We start from the raw sequence: 19436 nt of genomic DNA, 5'->3' as shown, positions 1-19436 counted from the left end.
TAGATCCAGCTTTAATATTATAGCATGTAGTTTCAAATAAAGCAACTGAGCTATCATAAGAAGAATCACAAGAATTTCATGCAATCTGAGAAGTTAAATTTTGTTTTATGCAGGAAAGGAGAAAAGTCAAATAAAATAATATTCAAATCACAGTTACAAAAATTTGTAACACTTTCCTGAGGGCTACAGAGAACTTACAATTCCAGCACAGGGCACAGTTCTAAGCAAGTTGAGAAATCTGGGAGTTTTGTACAGAAATCTACTGCCCAAAATGTCTTGATTGAAGGGAGCTGAACAGTTGATAAATCCTAGCAATCGTAAAATTAGTCATTGGGGAAATGAACAGTACATATGAATTAAATTTCCCTAACCTCATGGCTCAGAAGATCCCATTCTTGGCCTTGGTGGCATGGTTCTGGGATTAGTGAACCAAGTGGTATAAAGAAATTGCTTGTGTGGTCCGTCATGGTTACAGATTAGCCGCAGTTTTTGCCTCTCCCTCATCCACCTTAATAGGATCTTCATTTGCCTTTTACTATTCAAACCTCTCAAACCAACTCCCTGAAATGTTTGTTAATATGAACAATCCAGTAAGCCAGAAAAAAAAAAAAGAATGATATATTAATTTTATGCTATTTGTCGACAATGATGGATTAAATAAATATGGCAGTGCTATCAGATTGGGTAAATCACCATAATAAGACTCTGCAATCCCTCTCTTTCAACTACTAGATTTCATGAAAAAACAATTATCAAAGAACTGGCATATGCAATATCCACCATAACTAAATATTGTCATGGCCAGACCGAAATTGCTAAAGTTTTCAAGATGCTGATGTACCGCTATTCAATCCCTCAAGCAAGCATCATCATTATAGTGTAAGTCTCACTGGTTAAGGCTTATGAATCTGATGAAGCAAATAAAATTCTCCATCAAGAAAAACCAGTATGTCTTACTGGTTGGCCTATGAATCTGACGAAATAAATAAAATTCTCTGAAGGGTAGAAAGAAATGAAAAAGCTTTTATCAACATACCATCAGTTCCCAGCATCTCTAATTTGAAACCAAAGTCTGTAAATGGTTTTATTACTCAAAAACAGTCACATCTAAGTACCATTTTTATCAATCCATGGATGTGCATGATAATCCCAATGTTTGTTATCTGCTATGTTATCTAGCGAACCCATGTTTGGCTTGTTAAGTTTTGTTAAAAGCATGTGATTCAATTAATACTTAATGGTCTCCGATTAAGAAAAAACAAATACAGGAATATGTAATAACTATTAGGGAGTTCCCACTTCCCATTGCTTTCCTTGTACTTCATCTTGATAAGGAAATCTCATCATAGCAGTGAAGTCATCGAGTGCCTACGCAAGGCGAGGCAAGGCCCGAGCACCCAATAAATGGGCTGGGTGGGCAACTTCAACCATGTGCGGCCCATGCCCTCCCCTAGACCCATGCATTGGCCCCCCTGATTCAACTCAGGTTGAGTCAAGCCAATTTGGATCGCTGGTTCAATTGAACTAGATGAGAACAATCTCACCCTAACATCCCCCTCCCCCTTTGCATGCGCATGCACCCATGCCCTAAAAACAATGCGATGGAACGTTTCTCCCCAGTGATTGTGGTGTTTCCTTAGTGAACGACGGTTGTCTTCCTCTCCATCGACAAATGGCAACAGCAAGGATGATGTCTTCCTCCAATGAGATCTTATCGTTGTGGCATTTTCCTTGACGAACTATCACGAACTTAGTTGGTTTTGCTTAAGTCATGCGGCACCCTTACGTGTTCGTCCACAAAGGCCAACCTCCCCGAAACCTTCTATGGTCTCTTAAATCCTACAAAAAAAAACAGGTTAGAGAAAGCGTTTCACTCGGGATCCACAAGCAACAATTTCAGCAAACACTTTATAGCTAATGCAAATTACAACCATAGACTTCGCAAGCTCTGAACAGACGCACAACAAAGGATCCAAGATGGTCCACTACAAATCAAAATCCTCATAAGTAACCACATGACACAACCTTCATTTACAAGCCTAAAGCGGCCATCAACCAACCAAAATGGGATTACTAAGCCTACTGTAAGCCCTCTACATGCTTTGTAAAATATAAATAAAACTGAAAGATACAAACATACATGAGCATTACATTAAACACCCTATTTACAACTTTGTCCGTGACATTCTCCCCCACTTATTCCTTTGACATCCTCGTCGAAGCCTTTACAAACGCTACATCTCCTCGTCTTTACTAAGTCTTCAATTTTCCACTCTAGTTGCAACGTGCCTCTTGGCTCTCAGTTGCTCTCTGCCGCTGTTGTTGAGTAGTCGAACTTTGATCCGTCGTGCTGCTTCAACTTACCAATGACTCTGACTCTGGTGTGGGGTTGGCTGAGTTATATTGATCCTTGTTGGTTCCTACGGATCCTTCATATAAAGGAAAAAACTTTCCTTGTTATGCGTCATTCTCTCAAATGCCTCATGTCGCTTAAACTGGGTGGATGCCTGTTAGAGCTTTAACAAGCATCGTCTCATAGACTTTGAAATTTTTAGGTCCTTCTGCAAAAATTTCCCATCGATTTTTCTTCCACTTAGTTGTCACTCCCAAGTAGGTTCGCATCACTTCCGTTTTCGATTGGCATTCTGTTGGGAAATAAAGCAAACAATCTACGCTAAGTAACACTGATCACCATTGGTGAGGATTTAATAACTATTGTCTTCTATTAGGTTTCTTCGAAGAGTCTTTGAACCTATGTAGAACTCCTCTACTAGATAAATAAAAGAATTGAGATACTTGATTTTGCCTATTCTCTTAAGAGTTGAGAAGGCAAAGGTTACTCAACTTTGCCCGCCTTCTTAAGGGTTGTACTCCATGCATTGAGCTGGTTACTACCCTTCTCCTACTCTTTGCTCACACTTCCGAAGCACCCGAAGTATTTGCACTCCTTGTATTCAGTTAGCTACTGTGATTCACCTTCTCAATGCCATCGAATTTCCGAAATGCAAGAAGTTTTCACCTAAACTTGAAGCAAATCTCTAATAGTTTTGGTCACCTTTCGGATTGTACTGTTTTCTCCATCATCTCTACCGCTTACTCCTCTGAATAACAAAGTGATAGAACCCCAGAGGAATTCTATGTAAATTTTGGACCGAGTTATTTCAGTTACAGGGCACCAAACTTAAGATAAGTACAACATATCATCCACAAACTAACGACTAAACAGAGGTGGTGAACAAGTGTTTAGAGACGTACCTTCGGTATTTCGCTAGTGATCGGCCAAAGGAGTGGGCGAAATGGCTTCCCTAGGCCGAATGGTGGTATAACACTACATATCATTCATCTACAAAATGTGCCCCATATGAAGCACTATATGGTCGACCGACCCCTGTGATTCCAAAGTATATAATTGGCTCGTCCAAGATAGATCAAGTCGACCAAGATTTAATTGACAGGGACAAACTCCTACAGCTGCTAAAGGATACTCTCTCTACCGCTCAAGCCAAAATAAAGCAACAAGCCAACACACGATGAAGCGAAAGAGAATTTCCAATAGGAGATTGGGTTTATCTTCGCCTACAGCCATACAAGCAACTCTTCATTAACACACGAGCCTCTATGAAGTTATCCCCACGTTTTTATGAGCCCTATCATATCACAGAGTGTATTGGAGTCGTGGCATATAGACTTAAATTGCCTGAAGATGCCAAAATTCACCCTATCTTCCACGTGTCATGCTTGAAGCCCAAGTTAGGAGAACACGAGTCACCCCAGATCCAACTGCCCAACACCACTGATGATGGAGATATTCAAGCCGAACCACAAGCCATCCTCGACCGCAGAATCGTGATACGTCGCTGACGTCCCTCTACTGAAGTACTAGTGCATTGGAATAATTTACCACTCGAAGATGCCACATGAGAATCATATGAGGAGCTGATGACCCGATTCCCTGAGTTCATAGAACCTCAGCCTTGAGGACAAGGCTGATTTGGAGAGGGCGGGCTGATTTGGACAAACCTCAACCCTAGCAGGGTTGGGTCCTACTCAACCAAGAAGCAGCTAATAAAAGCCCTGTGAGATTGTAATAAACCCTACCTAGCCGCCTCTATCCTATAAAGAAGAGTGGCTAGGGTTTATATTTGGGCCTTTGGGCTTCCTAGCCGCCCCCCCAACTTTCATCGTTTGCGGGTTTGAGTAGCTAGCTAGCGCGTGTACCATAAAGTCGGTTGGTTGTGGCTCTTCTTCCGCATCTTCTTCTTTATGTTCAAGGCTCTCATGACCTCTTCTTCTATTGGTTCAATCACAAGAAGTCACCCTTTTTTACAACGATGCTCGCGGCTCCATGGCTCATCGCAATGCCAACATAACCCCTTCGTAGATCACTCACGAAGCTCTTCTCTTATCAAACTTTTTGGTGCAGGGGCTCGACTGACAGCATGGGAGGCTGAGGGCTTCGATATTGCTGGTCGAGGAGCGACCCTAGTTCTCCGGGCTTCATGGTTCAATCGCTCCTCTTGAAGTCGTGCGAAAGAGATGGCTACCATAAGCGTGTACGGTTGTCGCGCTTTAACTTCTCTCCGGATCTCCAGCTTCAAGCCCTCAATAAAGGTCCTCAATAGCTATTTTTCAGACCAATCACGAGTTTGATTAGATAACCTTTCAAAGCTGGTTTGGTACTCCTGAATGGTGGAGGTTTATCGAATCTTTACTAGTTGTCCGTCAATGTTCTCGTAATCGGTTGGTCCAAAGCAAATCAGTAGTCCTTTGAATTGTCACCATGAGAGGACTCCATAAGTGTGTTTAAACCAGTCAAACCATTGTATGGCATCCCCTTCATGATGTATAGCCGTAATTTCCACCATAGATGCGTCCGCGGTTTTGTGGTACTGAAAATATTGCTCCACGCGCGAGATCCAACCAATCGGGTCTTCTTCTTCCCATCTAGGGAAGTACACCCTCATGCGTGGATAGTAAGGATCGGTCATAGAGCCTCCCCTCTCCTGGAAGTCATCTCTTCGATCAGAGCTCTCTCCTTGATGTGATTTCTTCGGGCTCGGTGGTCGGCCCAAACTGAGTTCAGCAAAGAGAGTTTGAATCTTATCCTTCATTCGCGTCTCGAAGGCTTTGAATTTAGCATTGATTGCCTCCTCAGATGTCATAATATATGCCTCCAAATCTGTAATGTTAAGATCTCTCTTTTGTTGTCGGGTTAAAGGCATGTATCGGTTGAGAGAAGTGGTGGCCGAAAGGGTTGGTGGATTAGTGTATGTAGGCTGCGGTTTAGGCTTGTTTTGTGGCTGTTTTGTAAGAGCAGAATTGTCGTCAAAGAAATAGCAATTTCACGACGAAATTTCCAACAAAAACCGAGAGATTTAAGGAGGGAATTTGACAGTAAAATCTCGATTTAGATAACAGCAATGATTACAAATGTGATCAAGAAGATTTCGATAGTATAATAACAAGGAAATCGGTGCAAGTTACGATAGTAGAATTCTCGTAGAAAAATTAAAGCAGTTTGTGACGAAAATTTACAACAACACAAGAACGTTTAGAGATGAATTCCTCAATAGATTAATCTCAGATGGAAGCCAAGACGATCTATGAAGCGTATAAGAAATTTCGTTCAAAAAGGATAGCAAATCGATTAAAGGTAACAATATACGGTTGAAATTTTCTGCAGCAATCCTTCGTTCGCAAAGATGATAACTTTTACGGCGAAAGGAATTCGTAGCACAGGATAGATAAAAAGGCTTCTTCTTAGTATTTTGAATAGAAAATTACAGCAGCAAAAGGTATTGGTGATAGGAGAATACCATATCTCTTGATGCAATTGGAGGTGACGATAGCAGATTGATTTGATCAACGACAGAAGATAAAGGTAAAGATGGCGACGTCAAGAGCAATTGTGGGAATTGCTTGGCTGGTGGTGGGCGACAGAGGTGGCAGTAAAAGCAGCAAGATCGCTGCTCTGATACCATATGATAGAACCCTAGAAGAATTCTATGTAGATTAATCTTTGAGGGGGATCAATCCTTGAAACGCTATAGGGGTTCCACGCTCCTAAAAGTCGGCCATATGACTGTAATTGTAGATAGATCTTGTTCTCAAAGAGATAGAGACTACATACTTATGTAGGGCTCCAAACCCTAGCCCTAGGGGCTGCTTCCTAAGTGAGTTACGGGAGGGGGGGGAGGGGGGGCAGCTAGGAAGCCCAAAAGCCCAAATATAAACCCTAGCCACTCTTCTTTATAGGATAGAGGCGGCTAGGTGGTATTTATTACAATCTCACAGGGTTTTTATTAGCTGCTTCTTGGTTGAGTAGGACCCAACCCTGCTAGGGTCTTATCACAAAGGTACAACACCACGTACTGCCTACTTCGCTCCTTAATTGAGCACTCTTGCATCGATCTGAAGTCCTCCACTTTCAGCTATCTTGATGAGAAGCTCGTTGATACCAGTCTTACGAAGTTCCCTGGCCTCTACCCTTTAGCCTTGTCTCGATACTTGGTGTTTGCCTCTACATTCTCTACTTCCTCAGCCCCTTTCGTGACCAACGCTCTCCCTCCATGAGAGCAAGGGATCAATGACTCCACGAAAGTCCCGCCTTTGCGGTACCATGGCGCTACCATGCCCATGGCACTACTATCCATTACTTCGCATCTACGTCCCTTTCTTCGCAATCAGTAGATCTACCTCTACAGCATTGTGGCACTCCTCCGAGTCCACCTCCATTCTAACTGATACTTGGTTTTGGGTAGCGGAGTCACTCTGGACTCATCGTCGCTTTCTCTCCCCTTTCAACCACCTGCTTCAACACCTCTGTGTTCTCCGAGCAATTCCCCTTAGTCGATGAAAAGACAGACTACTACAACTCTCATGCATAGCCTCCGCCATCATGTTGTAGGGCTCACACTAATTATGGTCTCCTTAGCTTCCTTAGTAACAACGTTCGCTTACTCGATCTTGTCCTTTAACTTGTCAGGCTCTCTTAAGTAAATATGAGCTCTAGAGCAGACCAATTCTCCAATCGCTCCGATCATACCTCTACATGATCAAGTCCCCTCATGGGACTCACTGGTACTTGCACTCGGAATTTCCCCTCGGTGGTACATGCCATATGCTGATGACCAAGGCTTTCATCCAATGCAAAATTCAGTGCACACATGAAAGACTCGCTTCTACGGTACCATGACATTCACTTCTTGAATCCATAGCCCTTCTTGTCGTCGTGTTGTTCATCGATGTGGAGCTCCTAGTAACTCCCGATTATACCTCTGTATGACCCAATCCCTCACGGGACTTGTCTCGTATGTGTCGCATTGCCTCGAATTGTTTCACCATGATCCGCTGCACCATGTCGCCTCCTGGTGACACATCCATTGCATACTGATCAATGGAGATGAACTCGAATTGTGATCTCTCCATGTGTAGCCTCTACCAACACATCGCAGGGCCTCTGCCACCTCCAATTGTGTTCACTCCTTTGGCAATCGACTTTTGTCCACCCGCTCTTAGTTCACACCGGAACAAAGCACAACTCTAGGAAAGTCGATCGCTTAACAGCTCCAGAAGTCTACCGACTTCACTGAAATTGATGCACCAATGTCTAGATCTTATACTTCTACCCCCATTAGTACAATCTCCACCATACACCATTTCCTTCATGAGAACTTGAATGGCAACACTATGGCATATTCTTCAAGAGTACCCGCCTCCACGTCCTCTTGTCCCGTGCCAAGGCCTTCTGACCCCAACTTTGCCTCCGCAAGTTAAATCACCTTAGTTCCTTCGTCAAATGCTTCACCGAGATAAGGTGCATATGCCTCGAAGCTCCCTTTATCGTTAGCACCATATTGGATGAATCCGCTCCATCAAAATGAGGGACCCATGGAACGACATAATTCCGCTTTTGCCTCTACAAGAGTTCATATCCTTGACCTCTATCCAAGGAAAGCTTCGTGCCTCCGCTCCATGTTCCGTCTGCTATGTCGACTCTCTTTATGCGGCTTGGGCACTTCACCAAGTTACACCCAAGTTGCTCCACTCCTCGGTTTGCATTGAATTGATAATGGCCCTCGCACCCACCATTGCACGGGTCAGCCCTCCGTTAAGTTTGATCTTCGTATCGGCTCCAAGTGTGCCTTCATTTAGTGTTGCCATGGGTCGCTCTCCCACTTGATCTCGTAATGCATCCACCAACGCATTACCTCATGCGAGATCATGCGACGACTCCTCGCCGCTCGCTCGGTCCGTTGAGCTTTGTGGAGTTATTGTCTCGAGATACTCCTCAACATGTGTGGTCCATTGCACATAATTCTTCCCCCGGAGAACCGGGACTTATCCCTCTTAGATATCTGTCCCATTGGAGCAACTTCACTCTTCGCATTCTTCCCTTTGTAAGTTTCGAATACCACCATCCCCTTGGACTACTCTACCTTGCTAAACAAAGTGTGCATTGTTCTACCCCTACAAACACACTTGCAAGATTGCAACTCTTCGTCAATATAACCCCTACTACACCCCTTAAGGCCTAGCAACATGCTAAACTTGTTGCACATTTCAGCCTCATATGGACGTATCCTTCCCATTTCGAAAAGAAAGTTTCAATGCTCCATGGCATCGAGTTTTGGTCGCCTTGGGATGGTCACGGACATTCCATCGCCCGCATACAAGCCTTTTGCATGAGTACCGAATTCTTCGAGTTTGCAATTCCCCTCACCTTTGTTGTGAGTTTTGCATAACTCTTTCGGTCGTTAAGCAACCTATCCCACCTTGCACAATCTCATCCTTTACCAAGTGCCCCGCTTGCCTTGAGCACCATCAAGTCTGGTTGCCAACGTTGAGGCGTAGCTGGAACTTAGCCATCCCAATCTTTGTGTGCTACACATTCTTCCTAGCTCGTTTGTCCTCGTGGTGCCTCTTGCGCGAAGGGTTGATCATTCCTTTAAATATCAATCTCGGATGCTCGCTCCTTTGAGCGACTCCTTTCCCTACATCTCAACGCCCCTTTCCCTAAACGGTCACGCATGTTGGCTGCCTTCAATACATCCCCGCTAAGTCCCCCATGTTTGCATACCAAGTGTTTCTATGTGTGCTTGTCCCGCTCTGATACCAAATGTCACGAACTTAGCTGGTTTTGCCTAAGTCGTGTGACATCCTTGCGTGTCCGTCCACAAAGATCAGCATCCCCGAAACCTCCTATGATCCCTTACGACCTATAAAAGAGAAAACGGGTTAGAGAAAGTGTTTTACTCGGGATCTACAAGCAACCATTCCAGCAAACACTTTATAGCTAATGCAAATTACAATCATAGACTTCGTAATCTCTTAACGGTCGCACAACAAAGGGTCCAAGATGGTCCACTATAGACTGAAATCCCCACAAGTGCCCACATGACACAACATTCATTTACAAGCCTAAAGCAGCTACCAACCAACCAAAATGGAGCTACTAAGCCTACTGTCAGCCCTCTATATATTGTGCAAAGCATGAACAAAACCGAAAGACACGAACATACATGCGCATTACATCAAGCACCCCGTTTACAAATTTGTCTGTGACAGAATGGTGGTTGCTGTGTCTTCGTCTCTATCAGCGAACGATGGCAATGCCTTCCCCTCCCGATATATATATCTCTCTCCTCTTCCTCTTTCGTTGTTGCACACTTCTTTTCTCCTCCCTCTTCCCTCGTTCATCACACCCCCCACCTCCCACCTCATCGCAACCCCCTTCCCCAATCCCTCCTCCGTCTTGTCACAGACTTAGCTGATTTTGCCTAAGTCGTGCAGCACCGTTGCGTGTCCGTCCGCAAAGGTCAGCCTCCCCGAAAACAGGTTAAAGAAAGCGCCTCACTCGGGATCCACAAGCAAACATTTCAGAAAACAATTCATAGCCAATGCAAATTACAAACAGACTTTACAAGCTCTGAACGGTTGCACAACAAAGGGTCAAAATGGTCCACTACAGACTGAATATCTCTCACAAGTGTCCACATGACACAACATTTATTTACAAGCCTAAAACGGCCATCAAACCCAACTAAAATGGGGTTGTTAAGCCTTCAACCGTCCCTCTACATGTTGTGCAAAGCATGAACAAACCAAAAGACACGGACATACATAAGCATTACATCAAACATCCTGTTTAGAATTTTGTCCATGACATTCTCCCCCACTTATTCTTTCGACGTCCTCGTCGAAGCCTTTGTCGACACTGCAGCTCCTCGTCTTTGCTGAGTCTTCAATCTTCTGCTCCAACTGCAACGCGCCTCTTGGCTCCCAACTGCTCTCCGCTGCTGTTGTTAAGTAGTCGAACTTTTGATCCACTATACTGCTTCAACTCGCCAATGACTCTGACTCTAATATAGGGTTGGCTGAGTTGTATTGATCCCTGTTGGTTCCAGCGGATCCTTTAGATGAAGAAAAAGACCATCCTTACTATGCGCCAGTCTCTTAAATGCCTCATGCTGCTTGAACTGGGTGGATGCTTGTTGGAGCTTTAACGAGCATCGCCTCGCAAACTTTTGAAGTTTTGGGTCCTTCCTCCACAAAATTTGCCCATCGACTATTCTTTCACTTAGTTGTCACTTCCAAGTAGATTCGCATCACTTCCGCTTTCAATTAGCATTCTGTTGGGAAATGAAGCGGATAATCTACTCTCAATAGCACTGATCACCATTAGTGAGGATTTGACAACTATTATCTTCCATTATCTTCGAAGGGTCTTTGAACCTGTGCAAAGCTCCTCTGCTGGATAGATAAGAGAATTGGGGTACTCGGTTTCGCCCATTCTCTTAAGAGTTGAGAAGGCAAAAGTTACTTGACTTCACCCGCCTCCTCGAGGGTTGTACTCCATGCATCGAGCTGGTTACTGACATTCGCTTGCTCTTTGCTCACACTTTTGAAGCACTTGAAGTGTTTGCACTCCTTGCATTGAGTTAGCTACTGTGATTCACCTTCTCAATGCCATCGAACTTCTGGAATGCACGAAGTTTTCACCCTAACGGAGTAAGTCTCTAAGAGTTTTGGTCGCCTCTGGGATTGTACCGTCTTCTCCATCAACCCTGTCGCCTACTCCACTGAATAGCAAAGGTACAGCACCGCGTACTGCCTGTTTCGTTCCTAGGTCGTGCACTCTTGCACAACCCGAAGTCCTTCACTCTCGGCTATCTTGATGAGAAGCTCGTTGACACCGATCTTACGAAGTTCCTTGGCCTCTACCCTTCAACCTTGTCTCGGTACTTGCAGTTTGCCAGTGCATGCTCCACCTCCTCGGCCCCTTTCACGACCAAGCGCTCTCCCTCCATGAGAGCAAGGGATCGATGACTTCACGGAAGTCCCGCCTCTGCGGTACCATGGCGCTACCATGCCCATGGCCCTACTATCCGTCGCCTCGCATCTGCATCCCCTTTTCTTCACAATCAATAGATATGTCTTTGTGGCACTCCTCCGAGTCCACCTCCATTCTAACTAATACTTGGTTTTGGGTAGCTAAGTCCCTCTTGACTCATCGTCACTTCCTCGCCCCTTTCGACCCCATGCTTCAACAACTCTGTGTTCTCCAAGCAGCTCCCTTTGGTCGATGGAAAGACAGACTGCAACTCCCATGTATGGCCTCTGCCATCATATTGTAGGGTTTACGCCGATTATGTTCTCCTTAGCTTCCTTGGCAGCAATGTTCGTTTACTCGACCTTATCCTCTGACTTGCCGGGCTCCCTTAAGCGAATATAGGCTCTGGAGCAGTCCAACTCTCCAGCTGCTTTGATCATACCTCTACATGATCAAATCCCTCCCATGGGACTCACTAGTACTTACATTCGAACTTTTCCCTTGGTGGTACACAACCCCTATATACTGATGACCAAGGCTTTCATCCGATGCAAAATTCGATGCACACACGGAAAACCCGCCTCTGCGATACCATGGCCTTCACTCCTTGAATCTATAGTCCTTCTTGCCGTCGTGTTGTTCATCGAAGTGAAGTTCCCAATAGCTCTCGATCATACCTCTATATAATATAATCTCTCACTGAACTATATTCGTGTGTATCGCATTGCCACGAATTGTTCCACCATGATTCGCTGCACCATGTCGCCTCCTGGTGACATCTCCATTATATTCTGATCCTTATGGGATAAACTCGATTTGTGATCCCTCCATGTGTGACCTCTGCTAACACATCACAGGGCCTTTTTCACCTTCAATTGTGTTCGCTCCTTTGGCAATCGACCTTCGTCCCCCCGCTCTCATGTCACACCTGGACAAAGCACCGCTCTAGGATAGTCCGTCGCCGAGTAGCTCTCGAAGTCCACCGACTTCGTTGAAATTAGTACACAATTGTCTGGATCCTGGGCCTTTGCACCTACCAGCATAATCTCCGCTGCGCACCGCTTCCTTCATGGCAACTTGAATGGCAACACTATGGCATATTTTTCAAGAGTACCCGCCTTCGCGTCCTCTTGCCCCGTGCCAAGGCCTTCTGAACCCAACTTAGCCTCCGCAAGTTGAGTCTCCTTGGTTCCTCCATCAAATGCTTCTCTGAGATAAGATGCATGTGCCCAGAAGCTCCTTTCGTCTTTAACACCATGCAAGATGAGTCCGCTCCATTAAAATGAAGGACCCATGGAACGACATGATCCCGCTCTTGTCTCTGCAAGAGTTTATGTCCTTGACCTCTATCCAAGGAAAGCTCTGTGCCTCCGCTCCATGTTCCATCTTCTATGCTGGCTCCCTTCATGCGGCTTGGGTACTTCGTCAAGTTACACCCAAGTTGCTCCGCTCCTCGTCTTGCATTGCGTTGATGGTGGCCCTCGCACCCACCATTCCACGGGTCAGCCCTCCATTGAGTCTGATCTCTATATCGACTCCAAGTGTGCCTTCATTTGTGTTGCTTTGGGTCGCTCCCCCACATAATCTCGTAATGCATCGATCAATGCATTCTCTCAAGCAAGACCATGCAATGACTCATCGCCGCTCGCTCGGTCCATTGAGCTTCGTGGAGTAGTTGTTTTTGAGGTACTCTTCAATATGTGCGGTCTGTTACACATGATTTTCCCTCTAGAAAGCCGAGACTTATCCCTTCTGGATATCTATCCCGTTGGAGCAACATCTCTCTTCGTTTCCTTCCCTCTGAAAGTTTTGGAGACCACCATCCCCTAAGTCTACTCCGATTTACTGAACAAACTGTGCATTGTTTTGCCTCCTGCAAATGCACTTGTTAGATTGCGACTCCACGTCAATACAACCCCCGCTGCACGACTCAAGGCCTAGCAACATGCTAAACTCGTTGCACACTTCAGCCTCCTACGGACGTATCCTTCTCATGTCGAAGAGAAAGTTTCAATGCTCCATGGCGCCAAGTTTCGGTCGCCTTGGGATGGCCACGAACATTCCATCGTCCGCATACAAGCCCTTGCATGAGTACCGAATTCTTCGAGTTAGCAATTCCCCTCACCTCTGTGAGCTTTGCACAACTCTTTCGGTCGCTAAGCAACCCATTCTACCTTGCATGGTCTTATCCTTTACCAAGCGCCTCGCTTGCCTTGAGCACCATCAAGCATAGTTGTCAACGTCGAGCCGTAACTCAAACTCAGTCATCCCAACCTTTGTGCGCTACGCATTCTTCCAAGTTTACTTGTTCTCGTGGTGCCACTTGCGCAAAGGGTTGGTCATTCCTCTAAATGCCAATCTCAGATATCCGCTCCTCCAAGCGACTCCTTTTCCCTACATCTCCATGCCAGTTTTCCCCCAAACGGTCGTACGTGCTGACTGCCCTCAACGTAGCCCTGCTAGGTCCCCCACGTTTGTATGCCAAGTGTTTCTATAAGTGCTTGGCCCGCTCTGATACCATCTGTCACATACTTAGATGATTTTGCCTAAGTCGTGCGATACCCTTGCATGTCCGTCTGCAAAGGTCAGCCTCTCCGAAACCTCCTATGGTCCCTTAGGGCCTACAAAAGAGAAAACAGGTTAGAGAAAACGCCTCACTCGGGATCCACAAGCAAAAATTTTAGAAAACACTTCATAACCAATGCAAATTACAAACAGACTTTACAAGCTCTGAACAGGTGCACAACAAAGGGTCAAAATAGTCCACTACAGACCGAATATCTCTCACAAGTGTCCACATGACACAACCTTTATTTACAAGCCTAAAATGGCCACTAAACCCAACTAAAATAGGGTTGTTAAACCTTCGACCGTCCCTCTACATGCTGTACAAAGCATGAACAAACCAAAATACACGGACATACATAAGCATTACATCAAACATCCTGTTTAGAATTTTATCCGTGACAGTCTTCCCCCTTTCATAGCAGCTTCCCCCATTCCTCAACACCATCCTCCCCCTCTCTTCTCCTCCCTCCTTCCTTTTCCCACCATTCATCATAACATCACAACACCCCCTCCCCCCATTCCTCAACACCATCCTCCCCCCCAACCAAAAAACAAACACTCGTTACAGCCACCCTTCCCTAATCCCTCCTCCTCTACCCCCTTCATTGTAGCTCACCCCCTTCCCCACCACCATCCTCCTCCTCCCTCTTCCCTCCTTCGTCACAACTCAACCCCTTCCTCGACACCCTCATCCCCCTTCGTCGCAGCTCACCCCCTCCACCGACACGATCCTTCCCCCTCCTTTCTCCCTCTTCCCCACATTATTGCAGCTCCCCCCTTCCCCGACACGATCCTTCCCCCTCCCTCCTCCCTCCTCCCTCCTCCCCACTTCATCATAGCCCCTCATCGACCCTGAAATCCACCCTCACCATCTTCCAACTCCTTCAACCTTGACAATACCTTCACCATCTTCTAACTCCTTCGACCTCGACAATCCCCCTCTCAGCATCTCCCCCTCCCCCCCCCCCCTCTAATAGTTACCTACTGCCCTCCTAACCAATAATCAGCAGCATGTCCCCCTTCCTCTCCTTCTATCTACTTCTTCCTCCTCCCCTTACTATGTTTCTTTCTTTTTCTCTCGTAGTCATGTAATGTTAATCATCGTTAATAATGGTTTATAGTATATGAATTTGTTGATCATCGACTTTCTTGAGAGAAATTGTTAGGTTTTTAATATTAATATTTTTAAGATATTTTTATTATTATATTTGGACAATATAGTACTTTGGTAGTATTTTTAAAAGTGTTAGGCGCCAAAAGGTGCTAAGGTCCGAAAATACCCGTGGCGCTAAGTGCTCTCCTAAGCGTTCGTTTGAGTGAGGCGAGGCGCTCTAGAATATTAAAATTTTAAAATATACATTAAAATTAAGACTTATGCTAAACAAGGTTCTACTGATGGAGACCTATGCTAAATAGTTTCTCAATATAGTGCTAAACAGTTCTACTTCCCAATAAAGTAACAATGCACCACCTCAATATGGTGCAACAAGTTAATCAAAATGAGAAAGAATGGATTGAGAAGAGAAGTAACTGACGACTACGGAAGAAGGTGGGGGAAGGAGAGGATGATAGACGAGGCTACAACTGTGAATGGTGACGGACGAAGCTACAGCAATGCACCACCTATGCTATACAGTATTTTTAATATGATGCTAATTGCTAAACAGTTTTAACTCCTAATAGAGTAACAGTGCACCACCTCAATATGGTGCCACAAGTTAATCAAAATGAGAAAGAATGGGCTGAGAGGAGAAGTAACCGACGACTACGAAGGAAGGAGAGGGTGACGGACGAGGCTACTACAGTGAATGGCGATGAACAAAGCTGTAGACAAAGGCGACGACAACGAATAGAGCTACAGTGGCGGACAAAGATATAAACGAAGGCAACAACAGCAGACGTAGGGTTTTGCACTTTCACTTTGAGTTTCTCTCACTGGGTCGAGGTATTAGGGTACATTACTTAGTTTGATTGAACCGGCTTGCACGTTCAATTGAACCATGCTCAAACCTCTACCCAATTTGGTTCGAGCAAGAGCCCGAGCGATGCTTAATTGAAACGCCTCGTCTTAAGATTTTGCAAGATGCTTGGGTGAGGCACTTGGGCATTATCTCGCTCAAGCACCTAAGCGAGAGCTAGAGCATATTTTGATAAATACTATACTTTGGTATGCTAAATGAATGTAATTTGACATTTTGGTGCTGATATTTGAAATATAAAGTGATAGAACTCATGTAATTTCTCATTTTTATTTTAGGATTCATATTTCTTCTTAATTATATTTTTTTTTAATTTTTAATATTTGTGAGCGCTTCACATCGTTCGGGCACCTTGGCACCTTTTAGTACCTAACACCTTTGGATACATTGGATTATAGTTTTTCTTTTTCTTGATGAAAATCTTTGTTGCCAACCAACCCAATGAGTGGTGGTCTGACGACACAAGCACCCCATCACTGAGTATAACTAGTGAACTATTGGACTAATGAAATTTGATAGAAGTTAATGATGTCAAATAAATAGGCTTGGACTTAGTCTTTTGGTCCTTTTCTTCTAATATTTCTCAATCTCTTTTATTCTTGAAAGACTATCAACTTTGGAGTGCTGGCAAAATGACAATACCTTAAGCCTTCATAGATAACAAAGTAAAGAAGCAAGTGATGAGGGTTACAGCAAGTCTATATATCTGACAAAAATAAGTAACCTGGAACCCCTCATATTCAACGTCTACAGACCTGTGTTTAAATGGCATGGCCAAAAATAAAAAAGATTTATATTTAAAACAAAATTGTGGAACCAATGATATGTCATCCAATACTTTATCATCATGAAATAAATGTCAAAAGATAAAGTGCACTTGCTGCACATATGTCACTTCAAGCTATGTGAAAAAAAAATCCTATATAAACTTCTGACAGTAGCAAACATCAATATCTTAGATTCTTACATGCACCTATTAGAATTGTCCTGTTGTGACTAAATCATATTATCTGTAATAGAATTCATTTGCCCCAAGGCCAAGATATGGATTTTAGTTTCTTATTTTCAATGAGGTCAAAGGGATCAAACATAAGGCATATGTCTAAGTTTGGGAGACTCAAACAACAAGATCCATTGAGGATAGCAACAACAAGAGTGTTTGTTATGTTATGTGAAAAATAAAAATATAGCTGCTCCCTGTAGTTAACAATGATATGTTACATACAAACCTCCCGAGGAGAGTCAACCACTATAATGTCAACATTAAACTGAAAATTGTTACATCACCATAGCTTGCTTAACAACAACAAAGTTTAGGTCAAGGATTTCATTTGTGGACACCTGTGAGAACATGGAAATTTTGGATAATGTGCTGGATCTTTAAGAATTTAAGGAGAATGTGTAAGAAAACATGTCCCAGATAATAAAATATCACCTCAATGTAACAATGGCATGTTTGAGGACCTTCAGATTTTATTTGATGGATTCAATCTTATCGAATACAAGTGGGATTTTGAGAACCAGAAGAAGTCCAAAATGGAGAATAGAAGATACAACATCAAAGTTTAACTAAAGGTCACCTTCAAAGAAGGAAACAGACTAGACTAAGTCTCCAGATTCTTCCACGTGCTCAGCAACATTATTGGCCCTAGAAGTTTATTATAGTTTTGAATTGCATCAGACTAATGTAAAAATCCTATAAGTAATGAGAATTTTCGGAAAGGAAACACTTGCATGCATTACAAGAGACAGTCGTGAGGTTTGCAAACTAGAAGATAATTTTTACTATATGTGAAGTAGGTATTTACTTGATCAAGTGCTATCTAGAAATCCTGTAACATGACATGTGACCTAAGGTGTTCGTTCCTAACCCTCTGTTTGCACTTTTTTTTGCTCAAACAATTGTTCCCAGCAATTACATTGCTTTTCTTTGACATATATATTTTTTTTTTTTTTGCCATTGATAATACTGCATTAGAACCTGACACTGCAAATTCTGCAAAAAATCTACAATCCTTGCTTATCTTTCTTCTACTTCTAAACTCAGCAATCCCATTAACATGAGTCATATTTTATGTAGATATGTATAATTGCCTTTTTCCCAATTATTAATGATGACAGCTTGCAATTACCAACTGCATATTCTCATTTAAGATGAACAATATCATCATTTTTAACCTCATTTCACATGACCCATTGATTTAATACATTCCATTGGTGATAATGTATAGTTTTCAAGCTAGAATATCACTAAGCTGCATGCATACGTATATATGGGTAGTTTTCACTTCACAATTAAAACCAAAGATGAGAGCTTGTGAATACTAACTACATATTATCATTTAAAACTAATAAAATCAAGAAAATTATCACTTTTAACCCCATTTCACTCGCCCCATTGATTTGATACGTTCCTTTGGTGATATATATAGTTTTCAAGCTAGAATATTACTATGCTAGGTATACATGCACACATACATACATATAGGTACATAGTTACCTTTTTCCAATTATCACCGAAGAGGATAACTTGTGAATACCAACTGCATATACATTCCTTTGGTGATACTTATCAAGCTAGGATGATACTAAGCATTCATTTACAAGCAGCCAACATTTCTTTCTGGACTCCTATTATGCGACCAATTAACCGAGCGGTTCTATTAAAAATACACCAAATTAAACCAAACTAAACACTACCAAATCGTCCCTGAAGGTAAAAGGAGAATCTTTGTATGAACGGGGAGACGCGAGAGGGGACTTGCAAGTACTACCTTTAGGTGGTCCCAAGTGTCGGCGACAGTAAGGGGCCCGTGCTCCTTGACGACATCGAATATAGCGCGGGTGACGGTCTGGGTCTGCTCCGGCGGCGTCCGGGGCTCGATGGGCTTCATCTTCGGCTTTGGCTTCTTTGCCATCCATCGAACCGCCGTCGCGAACATATTATCTACGACCCACTCTCCGAATCCGACCTGAGGGAAACGGAAGGGAAAGAAAGGGGACGATCGAGGCGGCCTGCCGAGGAGACGCAGGGGAGCAGCGGCGGAGGAGGCGGAGCGGGGGTTTAGAGTGCGGCAAGGCGAATAGGGCAAAGACGCTCGGCTAATAACAAACATAGAATATTGGTCGGCGGTCATCCTCGGTATACATAGTAGTAGGTCTAATTAGTTAATTAATCATGATTAATCATTATTGAAATTACAAAATTATATTAACAAGTATTTAAAAGTCTAAAGTTTTTCTAACATTTTACAATCATAATATTTTCAAAGTATCGAAAAGAACTCAAAGTAAGTAATCCGAACGAACAATATCGAGTAAAACATAACATCGAGTAAAACATGTCGCAAAAGTAATACCACACTGTTGATAAAATAAATAATAATAAAATATATCGTGCTTGGGTGCCAAAATTGACATTGCCGGGTAGCATCGATATGCGACTAATGCTCTTGGGAGACCTCACTCATAGGCATGGATGGGAGACACCTGTATCCTCGTTAGCTGACTTGCTTATGAGGTAACAATTATGGTAGCGACCATATGCCAGCATTCGG

At 43.6% G+C, this 19436-nt stretch overlaps 2 long non-coding RNA genes across 2 annotated transcripts in view; both read right to left on the bottom strand.

Annotated features, from left to right (window-relative positions):
* Positions 1-373, bottom strand: part of LOC135593418 (uncharacterized) — an 874-nt gene extending 501 nt beyond the window's left edge. The window contains exon 1 of the long non-coding RNA XR_010479581.1: positions 199-373. This is a non-coding gene — a long non-coding RNA (uncharacterized LOC135593418). The remainder of the gene's footprint in view (positions 1-198) is intronic.
* A 226-nt stretch (positions 374-599) lies between these two features.
* Positions 600-18998, bottom strand: LOC135593419 (uncharacterized). Its single transcript, XR_010479582.1, has 2 exons — positions 18654-18998; positions 600-1839 (listed from the first exon to the last, which is right to left on the bottom strand). It is a non-coding gene; the product is annotated as an uncharacterized LOC135593419 (long non-coding RNA).
* Between the last annotated feature and the right edge of the window lie 438 nt (positions 18999-19436).

This window comes from Musa acuminata, chromosome BXJ1-9 (assembly GCF_036884655.1).
Source record: "Musa acuminata AAA Group cultivar baxijiao chromosome BXJ1-9, Cavendish_Baxijiao_AAA, whole genome shotgun sequence".
NCBI lineage: Eukaryota > Viridiplantae > Streptophyta > Magnoliopsida > Zingiberales > Musaceae > Musa > Musa acuminata.
This window is presented reverse-complemented; position numbering and strand designations above follow the sequence as displayed.